We start from the raw sequence: 24,804 nt of genomic DNA on the forward strand, positions 1-24,804 counted from the left end.
AATTCATTTCAATTCGCTAATCGGGCTAATATGAATCAGGTGAATCGAGTTCTGCTTTTGGAAACTGGGTTAAGAAGGGGTGCACCGTTCCTGGAGGTACTGCAATACCAGGTCAATGCGTGGAGTGGACAGAGCAAGCTCTTTTTCCATCTCCCTGTTCTAAAAATCCATTTAATATATGGTCCCCAGATAGGGGACGTATCAGATATTAAACTGATAAGAACAGATACTACACTTGATCTTAGCCAAAAGGCCGAGAAGCGATAACCAGAATTGGTTTGGGCCTCGAGTGGCACCCTGGCCTATGCCGGACACATCTTAGGGAGAGAGAGCGAGAGGGAGACAAACCCACGCCTACACAAGACATTTTGTCACCCAAGCCAACCCTTGAAAAGGCTGCTTTGCAGAGCAAAAACAAGAAGAATGGTGCGTTTTGCAGCCGCCGCCCACTGCAATGAATCTGAATAACTCCTCCTTTAGGGCGCAAGCAACTCCCCTCCCCCTTGCAGTCTTTCCAATTCACGATACAAAAAGACGGACAGGACAGGTTGCCTGACTTTCCGTCACTGCCACCCTTTGCCATCCTTACCCGTAGAAAGCCCTTTCATCATCCCCAAACCCTAATCTTTTCCCTTTCCTTCCCAGCCCCCAAACCCTGCCCTCTGTACCTTTCTCACCACCCGCTTCCCTTCTCCTGTCATCCCCCTACCACCCGGGAAAAAAAGAGATTGCCCCCTCCTTCCACTAGCCCACCCTCCCACCCAAAGAACAACTTCTTCTGCGCAGCTTGTTTTCTAGGCAGCAGCGCTATTGTGATGTCATCGGGGGGCATTGTGACAAGCCGCCAGTGTTCCGTCTCTTCATGTTGTGCACTGTTCAAACCGAAAATACATCAACAGGCAGGCTACAGAAAAGCTTACTAACAAAGGTTAGAGAGGGGCTTTCTCAGAGGGCTTTTTACAGTTTGTCTATTCCCAATTAGCCGGTTTAGTATACTTAATGAAAGTACTAATTCTTTCATAGGCCGCCCATTCTTAGTATTTGACGTTCAGGTAACAACAGGTAACTTTATTTGGAGTGGAAGCAGAGAGATAACACCAGATGCCAATTGTAGATCCTCTCACACCTGTGGTCACTGCAGCATCTGACTCCACTTTGTCCAAAAGGGATCTATTCCATTCAATTACACATGATCTAGATTAGACTGACAACAAGATACTGCACGGGACATAGCAGAGTTGGTGAAGTTGAGTGGTGATGAGTTTGCTATTTGGATGAATAAAGCAAGTAAAAAGTGTGTTAGATAAAAATTCATTTCAATTCGCTAATCGGGCTAATATGAATCAGGTGAATCGAGTTCTGCTTTTGGAAACTGGGTTAAGAAGGGGTGCACCGTTCCTGGAGGTACTGCAATACCAGGTCAATGCGTGGAGTGGACAGAGCAAGCTCTTTTTCCATCTCCCTGTTCTAAAAATCCATTTAATATATGGTCCCCAGATAGGGGACGTATCAGATATTAAACTGATAAGAACAGATACTACACTTGATCTTAGCCAAAAGGCCGAGAAGCGATAACCAGAATTGGTTTGGGCCTCGAGTGGCACCCTGGCCTATGCCGGACACATCTTAGGGAGAGAGAGCGAGAGGGAGACAAACCCACGCCTACACAAGACATTTTGTCACCCAAGCCAACCCTTGAAAAGGCTGCTTTGCAGAGCAAAAACAAGAAGAATGGTGCGTTTTGCAGCCGCCGCCCACTGCAATGAATCTGAATAACTCCTCCTTTAGGGCGCAAGCAACTCCCCTCCCCCTTGCAGTCTTTCCAATTCACGATACAAAAAGACGGACAGGACAGGTTGCCTGACTTTCCGTCACTGCCACCCTTTGCCATCCTTACCCGTAGAAAGCCCTTTCATCATCCCCAAACCCTAATCTTTTCCCTTTCCTTCCCAGCCCCCAAACCCTGCCCTCTGTACCTTTCTCACCACCCGCTTCCCTTCTCCTGTCATCCCCCTACCACCCGGGAAAAAAAGAGATTGCCCCCTCCTTCCACTAGCCCACCCTCCCACCCAAAGAACAACTTCTTCTGCGCAGCTTGTTTTCTAGGCAGCAGCGCTATTGTGATGTCATCGGGGGGCATTGTGACAAGCCGCCAGTGTTCCGTCTCTTCATGTTGTGCACTGTTCAAACCGAAAATACATCAACAGGCAGGCTACAGAAAAGCTTACTAACAAAGGTTAGAGAGGGGCTTTCTCAGAGGGCTTTTTACAGTTTGTCTATTCCCAATTAGCCGGTTTAGTATACTTAATGAAAGTACTAATTCTTTCATAGGCCGCCCATTCTTAGTATTTGACGTTCAGGTAACAACAGGTAACTTTATTTGGAGTGGAAGCAGAGAGATAACACCAGATGCCAATTGTAGATCCTCTCACACCTGTGGTCACTGCAGCATCTGACTCCACTTTGTCCAAAAGGGATCTATTCCATTCAATTACACATGATCTAGATTAGACTGACAACAAGATACTGCACGGGACATAGCAGAGTTGGTGAAGTTGAGTGGTGATGAGTTTGCTATTTGGATGAATAAAGCAAGTAAAAAGTGTGTTAGATAAAAATTCATTTCAATTCGCTAATCGGGCTAATATGAATCAGGTGAATCGAGCTCTGCTTTTGGAAACTGGGTTAAGAAGGGGTGCACCGTTCCTGGAGGTACTGCAATACCAGGTCAATGCGTGGAGTGGACAGAGCAAGCTCTTTTTCCATCTCCCTGTTCTAAAAATCCATTTAATATATGGTCCCCAGATAGGGGACGTATCAGATATTAAACTGATAAGAACAGATACTACACTTGATCTTAGCCAAAAGGCCGAGAAGCGATAACCAGAATTGGTTTGGGCCTCGAGTGGCACCCTGGCCTATGCCGGACACATCTTAGGGAGAGAGAGCGAGAGGGAGACAAACCCACGCCTACACAAGACATTTTGTCACCCAAGCCAACCCTTGAAAAGGCTGCTTTGCAGAGCAAAAACAAGAAGAATGGTGCGTTTTGCAGCCGCCGCCCACTGCAATGAATCTGAATAACTCCTCCTTTAGGGCGCAAGCAACTCCCCTCCCCCTTGCAGTCTTTCCAATTCACGATACAAAAAGACGGACAGGACAGGTTGCCTGACTTTCCGTCACTGCCACCCTTTGCCATCCTTACCCGTAGAAAGCCCTTTCATCATCCCCAAACCCTAATCTTTTCCCTTTCCTTCCCAGCCCCCAAACCCTGCCCTCTGTACCTTTCTCACCACCCGCTTCCCTTCTCCTGTCATCCCCCTACCACCCGGGAAAAAAAGAGATTGCCCCCTCCTTCCACTAGCCCACCCTCCCACCCAAAGAACAACTTCTTCTGCGCAGCTTGTTTTCTAGGCAGCAGCGCTATTGTGATGTCATCGGGGGGCATTGTGACAAGCCGCCAGTGTTCCGTCTCTTCATGTTGTGCACTGTTCAAACCGAAAATACATCAACAGGCAGGCTACAGAAAAGCTTACTAACAAAGGTTAGAGAGGGGCTTTCTCAGAGGGCTTTTTACAGTTTGTCTATTCCCAATTAGCCGGTTTAGTATACTTAATGAAAGTACTAATTCTTTCATAGGCCGCCCATTCTTAGTATTTGACGTTCAGGTAACAACAGGTAACTTTATTTGGAGTGGAAGCAGAGAGATAACACCAGATGCCAATTGTAGATCCTCTCACACCTGTGGTCACTGCAGCATCTGACTCCACTTTGTCCAAAAGGGATCTATTCCATTCAATTACACATGATCTAGATTAGACTGACAACAAGATACTGCACGGGACATAGCAGAGTTGGTGAAGTTGAGTGGTGATGAGTTTGCTATTTGGATGAATAAAGCAAGTAAAAAGTGTGTTAGATAAAAATTCATTTCAATTCGCTAATCGGGCTAATATGAATCAGGTGAATCGAGTTCTGCTTTTGGAAACTGGGTTAAGAAGGGGTGCACCGTTCCTGGAGGTACTGCAATACCAGGTCAATGCGTGGAGTGGACAGAGCAAGCTCTTTTTCCATCTCCCTGTTCTAAAAATCCATTTAATATATGGTCCCCAGATAGGGGACGTATCAGATATTAAACTGATAAGAACAGATACTACACTTGATCTTAGCCAAAAGGCCGAGAAGCGATAACCAGAATTGGTTTGGGCCTCGAGTGGCACCCTGGCCTATGCCGGACACATCTTAGGGAGAGAGAGCGAGAGGGAGACAAACCCACGCCTACACAAGACATTTTGTCACCCAAGCCAACCCTTGAAAAGGCTGCTTTGCAGAGCAAAAACAAGAAGAATGGTGCGTTTTGCAGCCGCCGCCCACTGCAATGAATCTGAATAACTCCTCCTTTAGGGCGCAAGCAACTCCCCTCCCCCTTGCAGTCTTTCCAATTCACGATACAAAAAGACGGACAGGACAGGTTGCCTGACTTTCCGTCACTGCCACCCTTTGCCATCCTTACCCGTAGAAAGCCCTTTCATCATCCCCAAACCCTAATCTTTTCCCTTTCCTTCCCAGCCCCCAAACCCTGCCCTCTGTACCTTTCTCACCACCCGCTTCCCTTCTCCTGTCATCCCCCTACCACCCGGGAAAAAAAGAGATTGCCCCCTCCTTCCACTAGCCCACCCTCCCACCCAAAGAACAACTTCTTCTGCGCAGCTTGTTTTCTAGGCAGCAGCGCTATTGTGATGTCATCGGGGGGCATTGTGACAAGCCGCCAGTGTTCCGTCTCTTCATGTTGTGCACTGTTCAAACCGAAAATACATCAACAGGCAGGCTACAGAAAAGCTTACTAACAAAGGTTAGAGAGGGGCTTTCTCAGAGGGCTTTTTACAGTTTGTCTATTCCCAATTAGCCGGTTTAGTATACTTAATGAAAGTACTAATTCTTTCATAGGCCGCCCATTCTTAGTATTTGACGTTCAGGTAACAACAGGTAACTTTATTTGGAGTGGAAGCAGAGAGATAACACCAGATGCCAATTGTAGATCCTCTCACACCTGTGGTCACTGCAGCATCTGACTCCACTTTGTCCAAAAGGGATCTATTCCATTCAATTACACATGATCTAGATTAGACTGACAACAAGATACTGCACGGGACATAGCAGAGTTGGTGAAGTTGAGTGGTGATGAGTTTGCTATTTGGATGAATAAAGCAAGTAAAAAGTGTGTTAGATAAAAATTCATTTCAATTCGCTAATCGGGCTAATATGAATCAGGTGAATCGAGTTCTGCTTTTGGAAACTGGGTTAAGAAGGGGTGCACCGTTCCTGGAGGTACTGCAATACCAGGTCAATGCGTGGAGTGGACAGAGCAAGCTCTTTTTCCATCTCCCTGTTCTAAAAATCCATTTAATATATGGTCCCCAGATAGGGGACGTATCAGATATTAAACTGATAAGAACAGATACTACACTTGATCTTAGCCAAAAGGCCGAGAAGCGATAACCAGAATTGGTTTGGGCCTCGAGTGGCACCCTGGCCTATGCCGGACACATCTTAGGGAGAGAGAGCGAGAGGGAGACAAACCCACGCCTACACAAGACATTTTGTCACCCAAGCCAACCCTTGAAAAGGCTGCTTTGCAGAGCAAAAACAAGAAGAATGGTGCGTTTTGCAGCCGCCGCCCACTGCAATGAATCTGAATAACTCCTCCTTTAGGGCGCAAGCAACTCCCCTCCCCCTTGCAGTCTTTCCAATTCACGATACAAAAAGACGGACAGGACAGGTTGCCTGACTTTCCGTCACTGCCACCCTTTGCCATCCTTACCCGTAGAAAGCCCTTTCATCATCCCCAAACCCTAATCTTTTCCCTTTCCTTCCCAGCCCCCAAACCCTGCCCTCTGTACCTTTCTCACCACCCGCTTCCCTTCTCCTGTCATCCCCCTACCACCCGGGAAAAAAAGAGATTGCCCCCTCCTTCCACTAGCCCACCCTCCCACCCAAAGAACAACTTCTTCTGCGCAGCTTGTTTTCTAGGCAGCAGCGCTATTGTGATGTCATCGGGGGGCATTGTGACAAGCCGCCAGTGTTCCGTCTCTTCATGTTGTGCACTGTTCAAACCGAAAATACATCAACAGGCAGGCTACAGAAAAGCTTACTAACAAAGGTTAGAGAGGGGCTTTCTCAGAGGGCTTTTTACAGTTTGTCTATTCACAATTAGCCGGTTTAGTATACTTAATGAAAGTACTAATTCTTTCATAGGCCGCCCATTCTTAGTATTTGACGTTCAGGTAACAACAGGTAACTTTATTTGGAGTGGAAGCAGAGAGATAACACCAGATGCCAATTGTAGATCCTCTCACACCTGTGGTCACTGCAGCATCTGACTCCACTTTGTCCAAAAGGGATCTATTCCATTCAATTACACATGATCTAGATTAGACTGACAACAAGATACTGCACGGGACATAGCAGAGTTGGTGAAGTTGAGTGGTGATGAGTTTGCTATTTGGATGAATAAAGCAAGTAAAAAGTGTGTTAGATAAAAATTCATTTCAATTCGCTAATCGGGCTAATATGAATCAGGTGAATCGAGTTCTGCTTTTGGAAACTGGGTTAAGAAGGGGTGCACCGTTCCTGGAGGTACTGCAATACCAGGTCAATGCGTGGAGTGGACAGAGCAAGCTCTTTTTCCATCTCCCTGTTCTAAAAATCCATTTAATATATGGTCCCCAGATAGGGGACGTATCAGATATTAAACTGATAAGAACAGATACTACACTTGATCTTAGCCAAAAGGCCGAGAAGCGATAACCAGAATTGGTTTGGGCCTCGAGTGGCACCCTGGCCTATGCCGGACACATCTTAGGGAGAGAGAGCGAGAGGGAGACAAACCCACGCCTACACAAGACATTTTGTCACCCAAGCCAACCCTTGAAAAGGCTGCTTTGCAGAGCAAAAACAAGAAGAATGGTGCGTTTTGCAGCCGCCGCCCACTGCAATGAATCTGAATAACTCCTCCTTTAGGGCGCAAGCAACTCCCCTCCCCCTTGCAGTCTTTCCAATTCACGATACAAAAAGACGGACAGGACAGGTTGCCTGACTTTCCGTCACTGCCACCCTTTGCCATCCTTACCCGTAGAAAGCCCTTTCATCATCCCCAAACCCTAATCTTTTCCCTTTCCTTCCCAGCCCCCAAACCCTGCCCTCTGTACCTTTCTCACCACCCGCTTCCCTTCTCCTGTCATCCCCCTACCACCCGGGAAAAAAAGAGATTGCCCCCTCCTTCCACTAGCCCACCCTCCCACCCAAAGAACAACTTCTTCTGCGCAGCTTGTTTTCTAGGCAGCAGCGCTATTGTGATGTCATCGGGGGGCATTGTGACAAGCCGCCAGTGTTCCGTCTCTTCATGTTGTGCACTGTTCAAACCGAAAATACATCAACAGGCAGGCTACAGAAAAGCTTACTAACAAAGGTTAGAGAGGGGCTTTCTCAGAGGGCTTTTTACAGTTTGTCTATTCCCAATTAGCCGGTTTAGTATACTTAATGAAAGTACTAATTCTTTCATAGGCCGCCCATTCTTAGTATTTGACGTTCAGGTAACAACAGGTAACTTTATTTGGAGTGGAAGCAGAGAGATAACACCAGATGCCAATTGTAGATCCTCTCACACCTGTGGTCACTGCAGCATCTGACTCCACTTTGTCCAAAAGGGATCTATTCCATTCAATTACACATGATCTAGATTAGACTGACAACAAGATACTGCACGGGACATAGCAGAGTTGGTGAAGTTGAGTGGTGATGAGTTTGCTATTTGGATGAATAAAGCAAGTAAAAAGTGTGTTAGATAAAAATTCATTTCAATTCGCTAATCGGGCTAATATGAATCAGGTGAATCGAGTTCTGCTTTTGGAAACTGGGTTAAGAAGGGGTGCACCGTTCCTGGAGGTACTGCAATACCAGGTCAATGCGTGGAGTGGACAGAGCAAGCTCTTTTTCCATCTCCCTGTTCTAAAAATCCATTTAATATATGGTCCCCAGATAGGGGACGTATCAGATATTAAACTGATAAGAACAGATACTACACTTGATCTTAGCCAAAAGGCCGAGAAGCGATAACCAGAATTGGTTTGGGCCTCGAGTGGCACCCTGGCCTATGCCGGACACATCTTAGGGAGAGAGAGCGAGAGGGAGACAAACCCACGCCTACACAAGACATTTTGTCACCCAAGCCAACCCTTGAAAAGGCTGCTTTGCAGAGCAAAAACAAGAAGAATGGTGCGTTTTGCAGCCGCCGCCCACTGCAATGAATCTGAATAACTCCTCCTTTAGGGCGCAAGCAACTCCCCTCCCCCTTGCAGTCTTTCCAATTCACGATACAAAAAGACGGACAGGACAGGTTGCCTGACTTTCCGTCACTGCCACCCTTTGCCATCCTTACCCGTAGAAAGCCCTTTCATCATCCCCAAACCCTAATCTTTTCCCTTTCCTTCCCAGCCCCCAAACCCTGCCCTCTGTACCTTTCTCACCACCCGCTTCCCTTCTCCTGTCATCCCCCTACCACCCGGGAAAAAAAGAGATTGCCCCCTCCTTCCACTAGCCCACCCTCCCACCCAAAGAACAACTTCTTCTGCGCAGCTTGTTTTCTAGGCAGCAGCGCTATTGTGATGTCATCGGGGGGCATTGTGACAAGCCGCCAGTGTTCCGTCTCTTCATGTTGTGCACTGTTCAAACCGAAAATACATCAACAGGCAGGCTACAGAAAAGCTTACTAACAAAGGTTAGAGAGGGGCTTTCTCAGAGGGCTTTTTACAGTTTGTCTATTCCCAATTAGCCGGTTTAGTATACTTAATGAAAGTACTAATTCTTTCATAGGCCGCCCATTCTTAGTATTTGACGTTCAGGTAACAACAGGTAACTTTATTTGGAGTGGAAGCAGAGAGATAACACCAGATGCCAATTGTAGATCCTCTCACACCTGTGGTCACTGCAGCATCTGACTCCACTTTGTCCAAAAGGGATCTATTCCATTCAATTACACATGATCTAGATTAGACTGACAACAAGATACTGCACGGGACATAGCAGAGTTGGTGAAGTTGAGTGGTGATGAGTTTGCTATTTGGATGAATAAAGCAAGTAAAAAGTGTGTTAGATAAAAATTCATTTCAATTCGCTAATCGGGCTAATATGAATCAGGTGAATCGAGTTCTGCTTTTGGAAACTGGGTTAAGAAGGGGTGCACCGTTCCTGGAGGTACTGCAATACCAGGTCAATGCGTGGAGTGGACAGAGCAAGCTCTTTTTCCATCTCCCTGTTCTAAAAATCCATTTAATATATGGTCCCCAGATAGGGGACGTATCAGATATTAAACTGATAAGAACAGATACTACACTTGATCTTAGCCAAAAGGCCGAGAAGCGATAACCAGAATTGGTTTGGGCCTCGAGTGGCACCCTGGCCTATGCCGGACACATCTTAGGGAGAGAGAGCGAGAGGGAGACAAACCCACGCCTACACAAGACATTTTGTCACCCAAGCCAACCCTTGAAAAGGCTGCTTTGCAGAGCAAAAACAAGAAGAATGGTGCGTTTTGCAGCCGCCGCCCACTGCAATGAATCTGAATAACTCCTCCTTTAGGGCGCAAGCAACTCCCCTCCCCCTTGCAGTCTTTCCAATTCACGATACAAAAAGACGGACAGGACAGGTTGCCTGACTTTCCGTCACTGCCACCCTTTGCCATCCTTACCCGTAGAAAGCCCTTTCATCATCCCCAAACCCTAATCTTTTCCCTTTCCTTCCCAGCCCCCAAACCCTGCCCTCTGTACCTTTCTCACCACCCGCTTCCCTTCTCCTGTCATCCCCCTACCACCCGGGAAAAAAAGAGATTGCCCCCTCCTTCCACTAGCCCACCCTCCCACCCAAAGAACAACTTCTTCTGCGCAGCTTGTTTTCTAGGCAGCAGCGCTATTGTGATGTCATCGGGGGGCATTGTGACAAGCCGCCAGTGTTCCGTCTCTTCATGTTGTGCACTGTTCAAACCGAAAATACATCAACAGGCAGGCTACAGAAAAGCTTACTAACAAAGGTTAGAGAGGGGCTTTCTCAGAGGGCTTTTTACAGTTTGTCTATTCCCAATTAGCCGGTTTAGTATACTTAATGAAAGTACTAATTCTTTCATAGGCCGCCCATTCTTAGTATTTGACGTTCAGGTAACAACAGGTAACTTTATTTGGAGTGGAAGCAGAGAGATAACACCAGATGCCAATTGTAGATCCTCTCACACCTGTGGTCACTGCAGCATCTGACTCCACTTTGTCCAAAAGGGATCTATTCCATTCAATTACACATGATCTAGATTAGACTGACAACAAGATACTGCACGGGACATAGCAGAGTTGGTGAAGTTGAGTGGTGATGAGTTTGCTATTTGGATGAATAAAGCAAGTAAAAAGTGTGTTAGATAAAAATTCATTTCAATTCGCTAATCGGGCTAATATGAATCAGGTGAATCGAGTTCTGCTTTTGGAAACTGGGTTAAGAAGGGGTGCACCGTTCCTGGAGGTACTGCAATACCAGGTCAATGCGTGGAGTGGACAGAGCAAGCTCTTTTTCCATCTCCCTGTTCTAAAAATCCATTTAATATATGGTCCCCAGATAGGGGACGTATCAGATATTAAACTGATAAGAACAGATACTACACTTGATCTTAGCCAAAAGGCCGAGAAGCGATAACCAGAATTGGTTTGGGCCTCGAGTGGCACCCTGGCCTATGCCGGACACATCTTAGGGAGAGAGAGCGAGAGGGAGACAAACCCACGCCTACACAAGACATTTTGTCACCCAAGCCAACCCTTGAAAAGGCTGCTTTGCAGAGCAAAAACAAGAAGAATGGTGCGTTTTGCAGCCGCCGCCCACTGCAATGAATCTGAATAACTCCTCCTTTAGGGCGCAAGCAACTCCCCTCCCCCTTGCAGTCTTTCCAATTCACGATACAAAAAGACGGACAGGACAGGTTGCCTGACTTTCCGTCACTGCCACCCTTTGCCATCCTTACCCGTAGAAAGCCCTTTCATCATCCCCAAACCCTAATCTTTTCCCTTTCCTTCCCAGCCCCCAAACCCTGCCCTCTGTACCTTTCTCACCACCCGCTTCCCTTCTCCTGTCATCCCCCTACCACCCGGGAAAAAAAGAGATTGCCCCCTCCTTCCACTAGCCCACCCTCCCACCCAAAGAACAACTTCTTCTGCGCAGCTTGTTTTCTAGGCAGCAGCGCTATTGTGATGTCATCGGGGGGCATTGTGACAAGCCGCCAGTGTTCCGTCTCTTCATGTTGTGCACTGTTCAAACCGAAAATACATCAACAGGCAGGCTACAGAAAAGCTTACTAACAAAGGTTAGAGAGGGGCTTTCTCAGAGGGCTTTTTACAGTTTGTCTATTCCCAATTAGCCGGTTTAGTATACTTAATGAAAGTACTAATTCTTTCATAGGCCGCCCATTCTTAGTATTTGACGTTCAGGTAACAACAGGTAACTTTATTTGGAGTGGAAGCAGAGAGATAACACCAGATGCCAATTGTAGATCCTCTCACACCTGTGGTCACTGCAGCATCTGACTCCACTTTGTCCAAAAGGGATCTATTCCATTCAATTACACATGATCTAGATTAGACTGACAACAAGATACTGCACGGGACATAGCAGAGTTGGTGAAGTTGAGTGGTGATGAGTTTGCTATTTGGATGAATAAAGCAAGTAAAAAGTGTGTTAGATAAAAATTCATTTCAATTCGCTAATCGGGCTAATATGAATCAGGTGAATCGAGTTCTGCTTTTGGAAACTGGGTTAAGAAGGGGTGCACCGTTCCTGGAGGTACTGCAATACCAGGTCAATGCGTGGAGTGGACAGAGCAAGCTCTTTTTCCATCTCCCTGTTCTAAAAATCCATTTAATATATGGTCCCCAGATAGGGGACGTATCAGATATTAAACTGATAAGAACAGATACTACACTTGATCTTAGCCAAAAGGCCGAGAAGCGATAACCAGAATTGGTTTGGGCCTCGAGTGGCACCCTGGCCTATGCCGGACACATCTTAGGGAGAGAGAGCGAGAGGGAGACAAACCCACGCCTACACAAGACATTTTGTCACCCAAGCCAACCCTTGAAAAGGCTGCTTTGCAGAGCAAAAACAAGAAGAATGGTGCGTTTTGCAGCCGCCGCCCACTGCAATGAATCTGAATAACTCCTCCTTTAGGGCGCAAGCAACTCCCCTCCCCCTTGCAGTCTTTCCAATTCACGATACAAAAAGACGGACAGGACAGGTTGCCTGACTTTCCGTCACTGCCACCCTTTGCCATCCTTACCCGTAGAAAGCCCTTTCATCATCCCCAAACCCTAATCTTTTCCCTTTCCTTCCCAGCCCCCAAACCCTGCCCTCTGTACCTTTCTCACCACCCGCTTCCCTTCTCCTGTCATCCCCCTACCACCCGGGAAAAAAAGAGATTGCCCCCTCCTTCCACTAGCCCACCCTCCCACCCAAAGAACAACTTCTTCTGCGCAGCTTGTTTTCTAGGCAGCAGCGCTATTGTGATGTCATCGGGGGGCATTGTGACAAGCCGCCAGTGTTCCGTCTCTTCATGTTGTGCACTGTTCAAACCGAAAATACATCAACAGGCAGGCTACAGAAAAGCTTACTAACAAAGGTTAGAGAGGGGCTTTCTCAGAGGGCTTTTTACAGTTTGTCTATTCCCAATTAGCCGGTTTAGTATACTTAATGAAAGTACTAATTCTTTCATAGGCCGCCCATTCTTAGTATTTGACGTTCAGGTAACAACAGGTAACTTTATTTGGAGTGGAAGCAGAGAGATAACACCAGATGCCAATTGTAGATCCTCTCACACCTGTGGTCACTGCAGCATCTGACTCCACTTTGTCCAAAAGGGATCTATTCCATTCAATTACACATGATCTAGATTAGACTGACAACAAGATACTGCACGGGACATAGCAGAGTTGGTGAAGTTGAGTGGTGATGAGTTTGCTATTTGGATGAATAAAGCAAGTAAAAAGTGTGTTAGATAAAAATTCATTTCAATTCGCTAATCGGGCTAATATGAATCAGGTGAATCGAGTTCTGCTTTTGGAAACTGGGTTAAGAAGGGGTGCACCGTTCCTGGAGGTACTGCAATACCAGGTCAATGCGTGGAGTGGACAGAGCAAGCTCTTTTTCCATCTCCCTGTTCTAAAAATCCATTTAATATATGGTCCCCAGATAGGGGACGTATCAGATATTAAACTGATAAGAACAGATACTACACTTGATCTTAGCCAAAAGGCCGAGAAGCGATAACCAGAATTGGTTTGGGCCTCGAGTGGCACCCTGGCCTATGCCGGACACATCTTAGGGAGAGAGAGCGAGAGGGAGACAAACCCACGCCTACACAAGACATTTTGTCACCCAAGCCAACCCTTGAAAAGGCTGCTTTGCAGAGCAAAAACAAGAAGAATGGTGCGTTTTGCAGCCGCCGCCCACTGCAATGAATCTGAATAACTCCTCCTTTAGGGCGCAAGCAACTCCCCTCCCCCTTGCAGTCTTTCCAATTCACGATACAAAAAGACGGACAGGACAGGTTGCCTGACTTTCCGTCACTGCCACCCTTTGCCATCCTTACCCGTAGAAAGCCCTTTCATCATCCCCAAACCCTAATCTTTTCCCTTTCCTTCCCAGCCCCCAAACCCTGCCCTCTGTACCTTTCTCACCACCCGCTTCCCTTCTCCTGTCATCCCCCTACCACCCGGGAAAAAAAGAGATTGCCCCCTCCTTCCACTAGCCCACCCTCCCACCCAAAGAACAACTTCTTCTGCGCAGCTTGTTTTCTAGGCAGCAGCGCTATTGTGATGTCATCGGGGGGCATTGTGACAAGCCGCCAGTGTTCCGTCTCTTCATGTTGTGCACTGTTCAAACCGAAAATACATCAACAGGCAGGCTACAGAAAAGCTTACTAACAAAGGTTAGAGAGGGGCTTTCTCAGAGGGCTTTTTACAGTTTGTCTATTCCCAATTAGCCGGTTTAGTATACTTAATGAAAGTACTAATTCTTTCATAGGCCGCCCATTCTTAGTATTTGACGTTCAGGTAACAACAGGTAACTTTATTTGGAGTGGAAGCAGAGAGATAACACCAGATGCCAATTGTAGATCCTCTCACACCTGTGGTCACTGCAGCATCTGACTCCACTTTGTCCAAAAGGGATCTATTCCATTCAATTACACATGATCTAGATTAGACTGACAACAAGATACTGCACGGGACATAGCAGAGTTGGTGAAGTTGAGTGGTGATGAGTTTGCTATTTGGATGAATAAAGCAAGTAAAAAGTGTGTTAGATAAAAATTCATTTCAATTCGCTAATCGGGCTAATATGAATCAGGTGAATCGAGTTCTGCTTTTGGAAACTGGGTTAAGAAGGGGTGCACCGTTCCTGGAGGTACTGCAATACCAGGTCAATGCGTGGAGTGGACAGAGCAAGCTCTTTTTCCATCTCCCTGTTCTAAAAATCCATTTAATATATGGTCCCCAGATAGGGGACGTATCAGATATTAAACTGATAAGAACAGATACTACACTTGATCTTAGCCAAAAGGCCGAGAAGCGATAACCAGAATTGGTTTGGGCCTCGAGTGGCACCCTGGCCTATGCCGGACACATCTTAGGGAGAGAGAGCGAGAGGGAGACAAACCCACGCCTACACAAGACATTTTGTCACCCAAGCCAACCCTTGAAAAGGCTGCTTTGCAGAGCAAAAACAAGAAGAATGGTGCGTTTTGCAGCCGCCGCCCACTGCAATGAATCTGAATAACTCCTCCTTTAGGGCGCAAGCAACTCCCCTCCCCCTTGCAGTCTTTCCAATTCACGATACAAAAAGACGGACAGGACAGGTTGCCTGACTTTCCGTCACTGCCACCCTTTGCCATCCTTACCCGTAGAAAGCCCTTTCATCATCCCCAAACCCTAATCTTTTCCCTTTCCTTCCCAGCCCCCAAACCCTGCCCTCTGTACCTTTCTCACCACCCGCTTCCCTTCTCCTGTCATCCCCCTACCACCCGGGAAAAAAAGAGATTGCCCCCTCCTTCCACTAGCCCACCCTCCCACCCAAAGAACAACTTCTTCTGCGCAGCTTGTTTTCTAGGCAGCAGCGCTATTGTGATGTCATCGGGGGGCATTGTGACAAGCCGCCAGTGTTCCGTCTCTTCATGTTGTGCACTGTTCAAACCGAAAATACATCAACAGGCAGGCTACAGAAAAGCTTACTAACAAAGGTTAGAGAGGGGCTTTCTCAGAGGGCTTTTTACAGTTTGTCTATTCCCAATTAGCCGGTTTAGTATACTTAATGAAAGTACTAATTCTTTCATAGGCCGCCCATTCTTAGTATTTGACGTTCAGGTAACAACAGGTAACTTTATTTGGAGTGGAAGCAGAGAGATAACACCAGATGCCAATTGTAGATCCTCTCACACCTGTGGTCACTGCAGCATCTGACTCCACTTTGTCCAAAAGGGATCTATTCCATTCAATTACACATGATCTAGATTAGACTGACAACAAGATACTGCACGGGACATAGCAGAGTTGGTGAAGTTGAGTGGTGATGAGTTTGCTATTTGGATGAATAAAGCAAGTAAAAAGTGTGTTAGATAAAAATTCATTTCAATTCGCTAATCGGGCTAATATGAATCAGGTGAATCGAGTTCTGCTTTTGGAAACTGGGTTAAGAAGGGGTGCACCGTTCCTGGAGGTACTGCAATACCAGGTCAATGCGTGGAGTGGACAGAGCAAGCTCTTTTTCCATCTCCCTGTTCTAAAAATCCATTTAATATATGGTCCCCAGATAGGGGACGTATCAGATATTAAACTGATAAGAACAGATACTACACTTGATCTTAGCCAAAAGGCCGAGAAGCGATAACCAGAATTGGTTTGGGCCTCGAGTGGCACCCTGGCCTATGCCGGACACATCTTAGGGAGAGAGAGCGAGAGGGAGACAAACCCACGCCTACACAAGACATTTTGTCACCCAAGCCAACCCTTGAAAAGGCTGCTTTGCAGAGCAAAAACAAGAAGAATGGTGCGTTTTGCAGCCGCCGCCCACTGCAATGAATCTGAATAACTCCTCCTTTAGGGCGCAAGCAACTCCCCTCCCCCTTGCAGTCTTTCCAATTCACGATACAAAAAGACGGACAGGACAGGTTGCCTGACTTTCCGTCACTGCCACCCTTTGCCATCCTTACCCGTAGAAAGCCCTTTCATCATCCCCAAACCCTAATCTTTTCCCTTTCCTTCCCAGCCCCCAAACCCTGCCCTCTGTACCTTTCTCACCACCCGCTTCCCTTCTCCTGTCATCCCCCTACCACCCGGGAAAAAAAGAGATTGCCCCCTCCTTCCACTAGCCCACCCTCCCACCCAAAGAACAACTTCTTCTGCGCAGCTTGTTTTCTAGGCAGCAGCGCTATTGTGATGTCATCGGGGGGCATTGTGACAAGCCGCCAGTGTTCCGTCTCTTCATGTTGTGCACTGTTCAAACCGAAAATACATCAACAGGCAGGCTACAGAAAAGCTTACTAACAAAGGTTAGAGAGGGGCTTTCTCAGAGGGCTTTTTACAGTTTGTCTATTCCCAATTAGCCGGTTTAGTATACTTAATGAAAGTACTAATTCTTTCATAGGCCGCCCATTCTTAGTATTTGACGTTCAGGTAACAACAGGTAACTTTATTTGGAGTGGAAGCAGAGAGATAACACCAGATGCCAATTGTAGATCCTCTCACACCTGTGGTCACTGCAGCATCTGACTCCACTTTGTCCAAAAGGGATCTATTCCATTCAATTACACATGATCTAGATTAGACTGACAACAAGATACTGCACGGGACATAGCAGAGTTGGTGAAGTTGAGTGGTGATGAGTTTGCTATTTGGATGAATAAAGCAAGTAAAAAGTGTGTTAGATAAAAATTCATTTCAATTCGCTAATCGGGCTAATATGAATCAGGTGAATCGAGTTCTGCTTTTGGAAACTGGGTTAAGAAGGGGTGCACCGTTCCTGGAGGTACTGCAATACCAGGTCAATGCGTGGAGTGGACAGAGCAAGCTCTTTTTCCATCTCCCTGTTCTAAAAATCCATTTAATATATGGTCCCCAGATAGGGGACGTATCAGATATTAAACTGATAAGAACAGATACTACACTTGATCTTAGCCAAAAGGCCGAGAAGCGATAACCAGAATTGGTTTGGGCCTCGAGTGGCACCCTGGCCTATGCCGGACACATCTTAGGGAGAGAGAGCGAGAGGGAGACAAACCCACGCCTACACAAGACATTTTGTCACCCAAGCCAACCCTTGAAAAGGCTGCTTTGCAGAGCAAAAACAAGAAGAATGGTGCGTTTTGCAGCCGCCGCCCACTGCAATGAATCTGAATAACTCCTCCTTTAGGGCGCAAGCAACTCCCCTCCCCCTTGCAGTCTTTCCAATTCACGATACAAAAAGACGGACAGGACAGGTTGCCTGACTTTCCGTCACTGCCACCCTTTGCCATCCTTACCCGTAGAAAGCCCTTTCATCATCCCCAAACCCTAATCTTTTCCCTTTCCTTCCCAGCCCCCAAACCCTGCCCTCTGTACCTTTCTCACCACCCGCTTCCCTTCTCCTGTCATCCCCCTACCACCCGGGAAAAAAAGAGATTGCCCCCTCCTTCCACTAGCCCACCCTCCCACCCAAAGAACAACTTCTTCTGCGCAGCTTGTTTTCTAGGCAGCAGCGCTATTGTGATGTCATCGGGGGGCATTGTGACAAGCCGCCAGTGTTCCGTCTCTTCATGTTGTGCACTGTTCAAACCGAAAATACATCAACAGGCAGGCTACAGAAAAGCTTACTAACAAAGGTTAGAGAGGGGCTTTCTCAGAGGGCTTTTTACAGTTTGTCTATTCCCAATTAGCCGGTTTAGTATACTTAATGAAAGTACTAATTCTTTCATAGGCCGCCCATTCTTAGTATTTGACGTTCAGGTAACAACAGGTAACTTTATTTGGAGTGGAAGCAGAGAGATAACACCAGATGCCAATTGTAGATCCTCTCACACCTGTGGTCACTGCAGCATCTGACTCCACTTTGTCCAAAAGGGATCTATTCCATTCAATTACACATGATCTAGATTAGACTGACAACAAGATACTGCACGGGACATAGCAGAGTTGGTGAAGTTGAGTGGTGATGAGTTTGCTATTTGGATGAATAAAGCAAGTAAAAAGTGTGTTAGATAAAAATTCATTTCAATTCGCTAATCGGGCTAATATGAATCAGGTGAATCGAGTTCTGCTTTTGGAAACTGGGTTAAGAAGGGGTGCACCGTTCCTGGAGGTACTGCAATACCAGGTCAATGCGTGGAGTGGACAGAGCAAGCTCTTTTTCCATCTCCCTGTTCTAAAAATCCATTTAATATATGGTCCCCAGATAGGGGACGTATCAGATATTAAACTGATAAGAACAGATACTACACTTGATCTTAGCCAAAAGGCCGAGAAGCGATAACCAGAATTGGTTTGGGCCTCGAGTGGCACCCTGGCCTATGCCGGACACATCTTAGGGAGAGAGAGCGAGAGGGAGACAAACCCACGCCTACACAAGACATTTTGTCACCCAAGCCAACCCTTGAAAAGGCTGCTTTGCAGAGCAAAAACAAGAAGAATGGTGCGTTTTGCAGCCGCCGCCCACTGCAATGAATCTGAATAACTCCTCCTTTAGGGCGCAAGCAACTCCCCTCCCCCTTGCAGTCTTTCCAATTCACGATACAAAAAGACGGACAGGACAGGTTGCCTGACTTTCCGTCACTGCCACCCTTTGCCATCCTTACCCGTAGAAAGCCCTTTCATCATCCCCAAACCCTAATCTTTTCCCTTTCCTTCCCAGCCCCCAAACCCTGCCCTCTGTACCTTTCTCACCACCCGCTTCCCTTCTCCTGTCATCCCCCTACCACCCGGGAAAAAAAGAGATTGCCCCCTCCTTCCACTAGCCCACCCTCCCACCCAAAGAACAACTTCTTCTGCGCAGCTTGTTTTCTAGGCAGCAGCGCTATTGTGATGTCATCGGGGGGCATTGTGACAAGCCGCCAGTGTTCCGTCTCTTCATGTTGTGCACTGTTCAAACCGAAAATACATCAACAGGCAGGCTACAGAAAAGCTTACTAACAAAGGTTAGAGAGGGGCTTTCTCAGAGGGCTTTTTACAGTTTGTCTATTCCCAATTAGCCGGTTTAGTATACTTAATGAAAGTACTAATTCTTTCATAGGCCGCCCATTCTTAGTATTTGACGTTCAGGTAACAACAGGTAACTTTATTTGGAGTGGAAGCAGAGAGATAACACCAGATGCCAATTGTAGATCCTCTCACACCTGTGGTCACTGCAGCATCTGACTCCACTTTGTCCAAAAGGGATCTATTCCATTCAATTACACATGATCTAGATTAGACTGACAACAAGATACTGCACGGGACATAGCAGAGTTGGTGAAGTTGAGTGGTGATGAGTTTGCTATTTGGATGAATAAAGCAAGTAAAAAGTGTGTTAGATAAAAATTCATTTCAATTCGCTAATCGGGCTAATATGAATCAGGTGAATCGAGTTCTGCTTTTGGAAACTGGGTTAAGAAGGGGTGCACCGTTCCTGGAGGTACTGCAATACCAGGTCAATGCGTGGAGTGGACAGAGCAAGCTCTTTTTCCATCTCCCTGTTCTAAAAATCCATTTAATATATGGTCCCCAGATAGGGGACGTATCAGATATTAAACTGATAAGAACAGATACTACACTTGATCTTAGCCAAAAGGCCGAGAAGCGATAACCAGAATTGGTTTGGGCCTCGAGTGGCACCCTGGCCTATGCCGGACACATCTTAGGGAGAGAGAGCGAGAGGGAGACAAACCCACGCCTACACAAGACATTTTGTCACCCAAGCCAACCCTTGAAAAGGCTGCTTTGCAGAGCAAAAACAAGAAGAATGGTGCGTTTTGCAGCCGCCGCCCACTGCAATGAATCTGAATAACTCCTCCTTTAGGGCGCAAGCAACTCCCCTCCCCCTTGCAGTCTTTCCAATTCACGATACAAAAAGACGGACAGGACAGGTTGCCTGACTTTCCGTCACTGCCACCCTTTGCCATCCTTACCCGTAGAAAGCCCTTTCATCATCCCCAAACCCTAATCTTTTCCCTTTCCTTCCCAGCCCCCAAACCCTGCCCTCTGTACCTTTCTCACCACCCGCTTCCCTTCTCCTGTCATCCCCCTACCACCCGGGAAAAAAAGAGATTGCCCCCTCCTTCCACTAGCCCACCCTCCCACCCAAAGAACAACTTCTTCTGCGCAGCTTGTTTTCTAGGCAGCAGCGCTATTGTGATGTCATCGGGGGGCATTGTGACAAGCCGCCAGTGTTCCGTCTCTTCATGTTGTGCACTGTTCAAACCGAAAATACATCAACAGGCAGGCTACAGAAAAGCTTACTAACAAAGGTTAGAGAGGGGCTTTCTCAGAGGGCTTTTTACAGTTTGTCTATTCCCAATTAGCCGGTTTAGTATACTTAATGAAAGTACTAATTCTTTCATAGGCCGCCCATTCTTAGTATTTGACGTTCAGGTAACAACAGGTAACTTTATTTGGAGTGGAAGCAGAGAGATAACACCAGATGCCAATTGTAGATCCTCTCACACCTGTGGTCACTGCAGCATCTGACTCCACTTTGTCCAAAAGGGATCTATTCCATTCAATTACACATGATCTAGATTAGACTGACAACAAGATACTGCACGGGACATAGCAGAGTTGGTGAAGTTGAGTGGTGATGAGTTTGCTATTTGGATGAATAAAGCAAGTAAAAAGTGTGTTAGATAAAAATTCATTTCAATTCGCTAATCGGGCTAATATGAATCAGGTGAATCGAGTTCTGCTTTTGGAAACTGGGTTAAGAAGGGGTGCACCGTTCCTGGAGGTACTGCAATACCAGGTCAATGCGTGGAGTGGACAGAGCAAGCTCTTTTTCCATCTCCCTGTTCTAAAAATCCATTTAATATATGGTCCCCAGATAGGGGACGTATCAGATATTAAACTGATAAGAACAGATACTACACTTGATCTTAGCCAAAAGGCCGAGAAGCGATAACCAGAATTGGTTTGGGCCTCGAGTGGCACCCTGGCCTATGCCGGACACATCTTAGGGAGAGAGAGCGAGAGGGAGACAAACCCACGCCTACACAAGACATTTTGTCACCCAAGCCAACCCTTGAAAAGGCTGCTTTGCAGAGCAAAAACAAGAAGAATGGTGCGTTTTGCAGCCGCCGCCCACTGCAATGAATCTGAATAACTCCTCCTTTAGGGCGCAAGCAACTCCCCTCCCCCTTGCAGTCTTTCCAATTCACGATACAAAAAGACGGACAGGACAGGTTGCCTGACTTTCCGTCACTGCCACCCTTTGCCATCCTTACCCGTAGAAAGCCCTTTCATCATCCCCAAACCCTAATCTTTTCCCTTTCCTTCCCAGCCCCCAAACCCTGCCCTCTGTACCTTTCTCACCACCCGCTTCCCTTCTCCTGTCATCCCCCTACCACCCGGGAAAAAAAGAGATTGCCCCCTCCTTCCACTAGCCCACCCTCCCACCCAAAGAACAACTTCTTCTGCGCAGCTTGTTTTCTAGGCAGCAGCGCTATTGTGATGTCATCGGGGGGCATTGTGACAAGCCGTCAGTGTTCCGTCTCTTCATGTTGTGCACTGTTCAAACCGAAAATACATCAACAGGCAGGCTACAGAAAAGCTTACTAACAAAGGTTAGAGAGGGGCTTTCTCAGAGGGCTTTTTACAGTTTGTCTATTCCCAATTAGCCGGTTTAGTATACTTAATGAAAGTACTAATTCTTTCATAGGCCGCCCATTCTTAGTATTTGACGTTCAGGTAACAACAGGTAACTTTATTTGGAGTGGAAGCAGAGAGATAACACCAGATGCCAATTGTAGATCCTCTCACACCTGTGGTCACTGCAGCATCTGACTCCACTTTGTCCAAAAGGGATCTATTCCATTCAATTACACATGATCTAGATTAGACTGACAACAAGATACTGCACGGGACATAGCAGAGTTGGTGAAGTTGAGTGGTGATGAGTTTGCTATTTGGATGAATAAAGCAAGTAAAAAGTGTGTTAGATAAAAATTCATTTCAATTCGCTAATCGGGCTAATATGAATCAGGTGAATCGAGTTCTGCTTTTGGAAACTGGGTTAAGAAGGGGTGCACCGTTCCTGGAGGTACTGCAATACCAGGTCAATGCGTGGAGTGGACAGAGCAAGCTCTTTTTCCATCTCCCTGTTCTAAAAATCCATTTAATATATGGTCCCCAGATAGGGGACGTATCAGATATTAAACTGATAAGAACAGATACTACACTTGATCTTAGCCAAAAGGCCGAGAAGCGATAACCAGAATTGGTTTGGGCCTCGAGTGGCACCCTGGCCTATGCCGGACACATCTTAGGGAGAGAGAGCGAGAGGGAGACAAACCCACGCCTACACAAGACATTTTGTCACCCAAGCCAACCCTTGAAAAGGCTGCTTTGCAGAGCAAAAACAAGAAGAATGGTGCGTTTTGCAGCCGCCGCCCACTGCAATGAATCTGAATAACTCCTCCTTTAGGGCGCAAGCAACTCCCCTCCCCCTTGCAGTCTTTCCAATTCACGATACAAAAAGACGGACAGGACAGGTTGCCTGACTTTCCGTCACTGCCACCCTTTGCCATCCTTACCCGTAGAAAGCCCTTTCATCATCCCCAAACCCTAATCTTTTCCCTTTCCTTCCCAGCCCCCAAACCCTGCCCTCTGTACCTTTCTCACCACCCGCTTCCCTTCTCCTGTCATCCCCCTACCACCCGGGAAAAAAAGAGATTGCCCCCTCCTTCCACTAGCCCACCCTCCCACCCAAAGAACAACTTCTTCTGCGCAGCTTGTTTTCTAGGCAGCAGCGCTATTGTGATGTCATCGGGGGGCATTGTGACAAGCCGCCAGTGTTCCGTCTCTTCATGTTGTGCACTGTTCAAACCGAAAATACATCAACAGGCAGGCTACAGAAAAGCTTACTAACAAAGGTTAGAGAGGGGCTTTCTCAGAGGGCTTTTTACAGTTTGTCTATTCCCAATTAGCCGGTTTAGTATACTTAATGAAAGTACTAATTCTTTCATAGGCCGCCCATTCTTAGTATTTGACGTTCAGGTAACAACAGGTAACTTTATTTGGAGTGGAAGCAGAGAGATAACACCAGATGCCAATTGTAGATCCTCTCACACCTGTGGTCACTGCAGCATCTGACTCCACTTTGTCCAAAAGGGATCTATTCCATTCAATTACACATGATCTAGATTAGACTGACAACAAGATACTGCACGGGACATAGCAGAGTTGGTGAAGTTGAGTGGTGATGAGTTTGCTATTTGGATGAATAAAGCAAGTAAAAAGTGTGTTAGATAAAAATTCATTTCAATTCGCTAATCGGGCTAATATGAATCAGGTGAATCGAGTTCTGCTTTTGGAAACTGGGTTAAGAAGGGGTGCACCGTTCCTGGAGGTACTGCAATACCAGGTCAATGCGTGGAGTGGACAGAGCAAGCTCTTTTTCCATCTCCCTGTTCTAAAAATCCATTTAATATATGGTCCCCAGATAGGGGACGTATCAGATATTAAACTGATAAGAACAGATACTACACTTGATCTTAGCCAAAAGGCCGAGAAGCGATAACCAGAATTGGTTTGGGCCTCGAGTGGCACCCTGGCCTATGCCGGACACATCTTAGGGAGAGAGAGCGAGAGGGAGACAAACCCACGCCTACACAAGACATTTTGTCACCCAAGCCAACCCTTGAAAAGGCTGCTTTGCAGAGCAAAAACAAGAAGAATGGTGCGTTTTGCAGCCGCCGCCCACTGCAATGAATCTGAATAACTCCTCCTTTAGGGCGCAAGCAACTCCCCTCCCCCTTGCAGTCTTTCCAATTCACGATACAAAAAGACGGACAGGACAGGTTGCCTGACTTTCCGTCACTGCCACCCTTTGCCATCCTTACCCGTAGAAAGCCCTTTCATCATCCCCAAACCCTAATCTTTTCCCTTTCCTTCCCAGCCCCCAAACCCTGCCCTCTGTACCTTTCTCACCACCCGCTTCCCTTCTCCTGTCATCCCCCTACCACCCGGGAAAAAAAGAGATTGCCCCCTCCTTCCACTAGCCCACCCTCCCACCCAAAGAACAACTTCTTCTGCGCAGCTTGTTTTCTAGGCAGCAGCGCTATTGTGATGTCATCGGGGGGCATTGTGACAAGCCGTCAGTGTTCCGTCTCTTCATGTTGTGCACTGTTCAAACCGAAAATACATCAACAGGCAGGCTACAGAAAAGCTTACTAACAAAGGTTAGAGAGGGGCTTTCTCAGAGGGCTTTTTACAGTTTGTCTATTCCCAATTAGCCGGTTTAGTATACTTAATGAAAGTACTAATTCTTTCATAGGCCGCCCATTCTTAGTATTTGACGTTCAGGTAACAACAGGTAACTTTATTTGGAGTGGAAGCAGAGAGATAACACCAGATGCCAATTGTAGATCCTCTCACACCTGTGGTCACTGCAGCATCTGACTCCACTTTGTCCAAAAGGGATCTATTCCATTCAATTACACATGATCTAGATTAGACTGACAACAAGATACTGCACGGGACATAGCAGAGTTGGTGAAGTTGAGTGGTGATG

At 46.7% G+C, this 24,804-nt stretch overlaps 19 non-coding genes across 19 annotated transcripts; all 19 read right to left on the minus strand.

The window, feature by feature from the left end:
* Positions 1-74: 74 nt before the first annotated feature.
* LOC142281203 (U2 spliceosomal RNA) lies at positions 75-265 on the minus strand. Its single transcript, XR_012743333.1, has one exon. It is a non-coding gene; the product is annotated as a U2 spliceosomal RNA (small nuclear RNA).
* Positions 266-1,382: 1,117 nt separating this feature from the next.
* Positions 1,383-1,573, minus strand: LOC142281204 (U2 spliceosomal RNA). The gene has a single exon (XR_012743334.1). It is a non-coding gene; the product is annotated as a U2 spliceosomal RNA (small nuclear RNA).
* A 1,117-nt stretch (positions 1,574-2,690) lies between these two features.
* LOC142281205 (U2 spliceosomal RNA) lies at positions 2,691-2,881 on the minus strand. Its single transcript, XR_012743335.1, has one exon. It is a non-coding gene; the product is annotated as a U2 spliceosomal RNA (small nuclear RNA).
* Positions 2,882-3,998: 1,117 nt separating this feature from the next.
* Positions 3,999-4,189, minus strand: LOC142281206 (U2 spliceosomal RNA). The gene has a single exon (XR_012743336.1). It is a non-coding gene; the product is annotated as a U2 spliceosomal RNA (small nuclear RNA).
* Positions 4,190-5,306: 1,117 nt separating this feature from the next.
* On the minus strand, positions 5,307-5,497 carry LOC142281207 (U2 spliceosomal RNA). The gene has a single exon (XR_012743337.1). It is a non-coding gene; the product is annotated as a U2 spliceosomal RNA (small nuclear RNA).
* Positions 5,498-6,614: 1,117 nt separating this feature from the next.
* On the minus strand, positions 6,615-6,805 carry LOC142281209 (U2 spliceosomal RNA). Its single transcript, XR_012743339.1, has one exon. It is a non-coding gene; the product is annotated as a U2 spliceosomal RNA (small nuclear RNA).
* A 1,117-nt stretch (positions 6,806-7,922) lies between these two features.
* LOC142281210 (U2 spliceosomal RNA) lies at positions 7,923-8,113 on the minus strand. Its single transcript, XR_012743340.1, has one exon. It is a non-coding gene; the product is annotated as a U2 spliceosomal RNA (small nuclear RNA).
* Positions 8,114-9,230: 1,117 nt separating this feature from the next.
* On the minus strand, positions 9,231-9,421 carry LOC142281211 (U2 spliceosomal RNA). Its single transcript, XR_012743341.1, has one exon. It is a non-coding gene; the product is annotated as a U2 spliceosomal RNA (small nuclear RNA).
* A 1,117-nt stretch (positions 9,422-10,538) lies between these two features.
* LOC142281212 (U2 spliceosomal RNA) lies at positions 10,539-10,729 on the minus strand. The gene has a single exon (XR_012743342.1). It is a non-coding gene; the product is annotated as a U2 spliceosomal RNA (small nuclear RNA).
* Positions 10,730-11,846: 1,117 nt separating this feature from the next.
* On the minus strand, positions 11,847-12,037 carry LOC142281213 (U2 spliceosomal RNA). Its single transcript, XR_012743343.1, has one exon. It is a non-coding gene; the product is annotated as a U2 spliceosomal RNA (small nuclear RNA).
* Positions 12,038-13,154: 1,117 nt separating this feature from the next.
* LOC142281025 (U2 spliceosomal RNA) lies at positions 13,155-13,345 on the minus strand. Its single transcript, XR_012743174.1, has one exon. It is a non-coding gene; the product is annotated as a U2 spliceosomal RNA (small nuclear RNA).
* Positions 13,346-14,462: 1,117 nt separating this feature from the next.
* Positions 14,463-14,653, minus strand: LOC142281026 (U2 spliceosomal RNA). Its single transcript, XR_012743175.1, has one exon. It is a non-coding gene; the product is annotated as a U2 spliceosomal RNA (small nuclear RNA).
* A 1,117-nt stretch (positions 14,654-15,770) lies between these two features.
* On the minus strand, positions 15,771-15,961 carry LOC142281027 (U2 spliceosomal RNA). Its single transcript, XR_012743176.1, has one exon. It is a non-coding gene; the product is annotated as a U2 spliceosomal RNA (small nuclear RNA).
* A 1,117-nt stretch (positions 15,962-17,078) lies between these two features.
* Positions 17,079-17,269, minus strand: LOC142281028 (U2 spliceosomal RNA). Its single transcript, XR_012743177.1, has one exon. It is a non-coding gene; the product is annotated as a U2 spliceosomal RNA (small nuclear RNA).
* Positions 17,270-18,386: 1,117 nt separating this feature from the next.
* Positions 18,387-18,577, minus strand: LOC142281029 (U2 spliceosomal RNA). The gene has a single exon (XR_012743178.1). It is a non-coding gene; the product is annotated as a U2 spliceosomal RNA (small nuclear RNA).
* A 1,117-nt stretch (positions 18,578-19,694) lies between these two features.
* LOC142281031 (U2 spliceosomal RNA) lies at positions 19,695-19,885 on the minus strand. Its single transcript, XR_012743180.1, has one exon. It is a non-coding gene; the product is annotated as a U2 spliceosomal RNA (small nuclear RNA).
* Positions 19,886-21,002: 1,117 nt separating this feature from the next.
* On the minus strand, positions 21,003-21,193 carry LOC142281032 (U2 spliceosomal RNA). The gene has a single exon (XR_012743181.1). It is a non-coding gene; the product is annotated as a U2 spliceosomal RNA (small nuclear RNA).
* A 1,117-nt stretch (positions 21,194-22,310) lies between these two features.
* LOC142281033 (U2 spliceosomal RNA) lies at positions 22,311-22,501 on the minus strand. Its single transcript, XR_012743182.1, has one exon. It is a non-coding gene; the product is annotated as a U2 spliceosomal RNA (small nuclear RNA).
* A 1,117-nt stretch (positions 22,502-23,618) lies between these two features.
* LOC142281034 (U2 spliceosomal RNA) lies at positions 23,619-23,809 on the minus strand. Its single transcript, XR_012743183.1, has one exon. It is a non-coding gene; the product is annotated as a U2 spliceosomal RNA (small nuclear RNA).
* Positions 23,810-24,804: the final 995 nt, after the last annotated feature.

The sequence above is a fragment of the Anomaloglossus baeobatrachus genome, unplaced genomic scaffold (genome assembly GCF_048569485.1).
Source record: "Anomaloglossus baeobatrachus isolate aAnoBae1 unplaced genomic scaffold, aAnoBae1.hap1 Scaffold_467, whole genome shotgun sequence".
Classification (NCBI taxonomy): Eukaryota; Metazoa; Chordata; class Amphibia; order Anura; family Aromobatidae; genus Anomaloglossus; species Anomaloglossus baeobatrachus.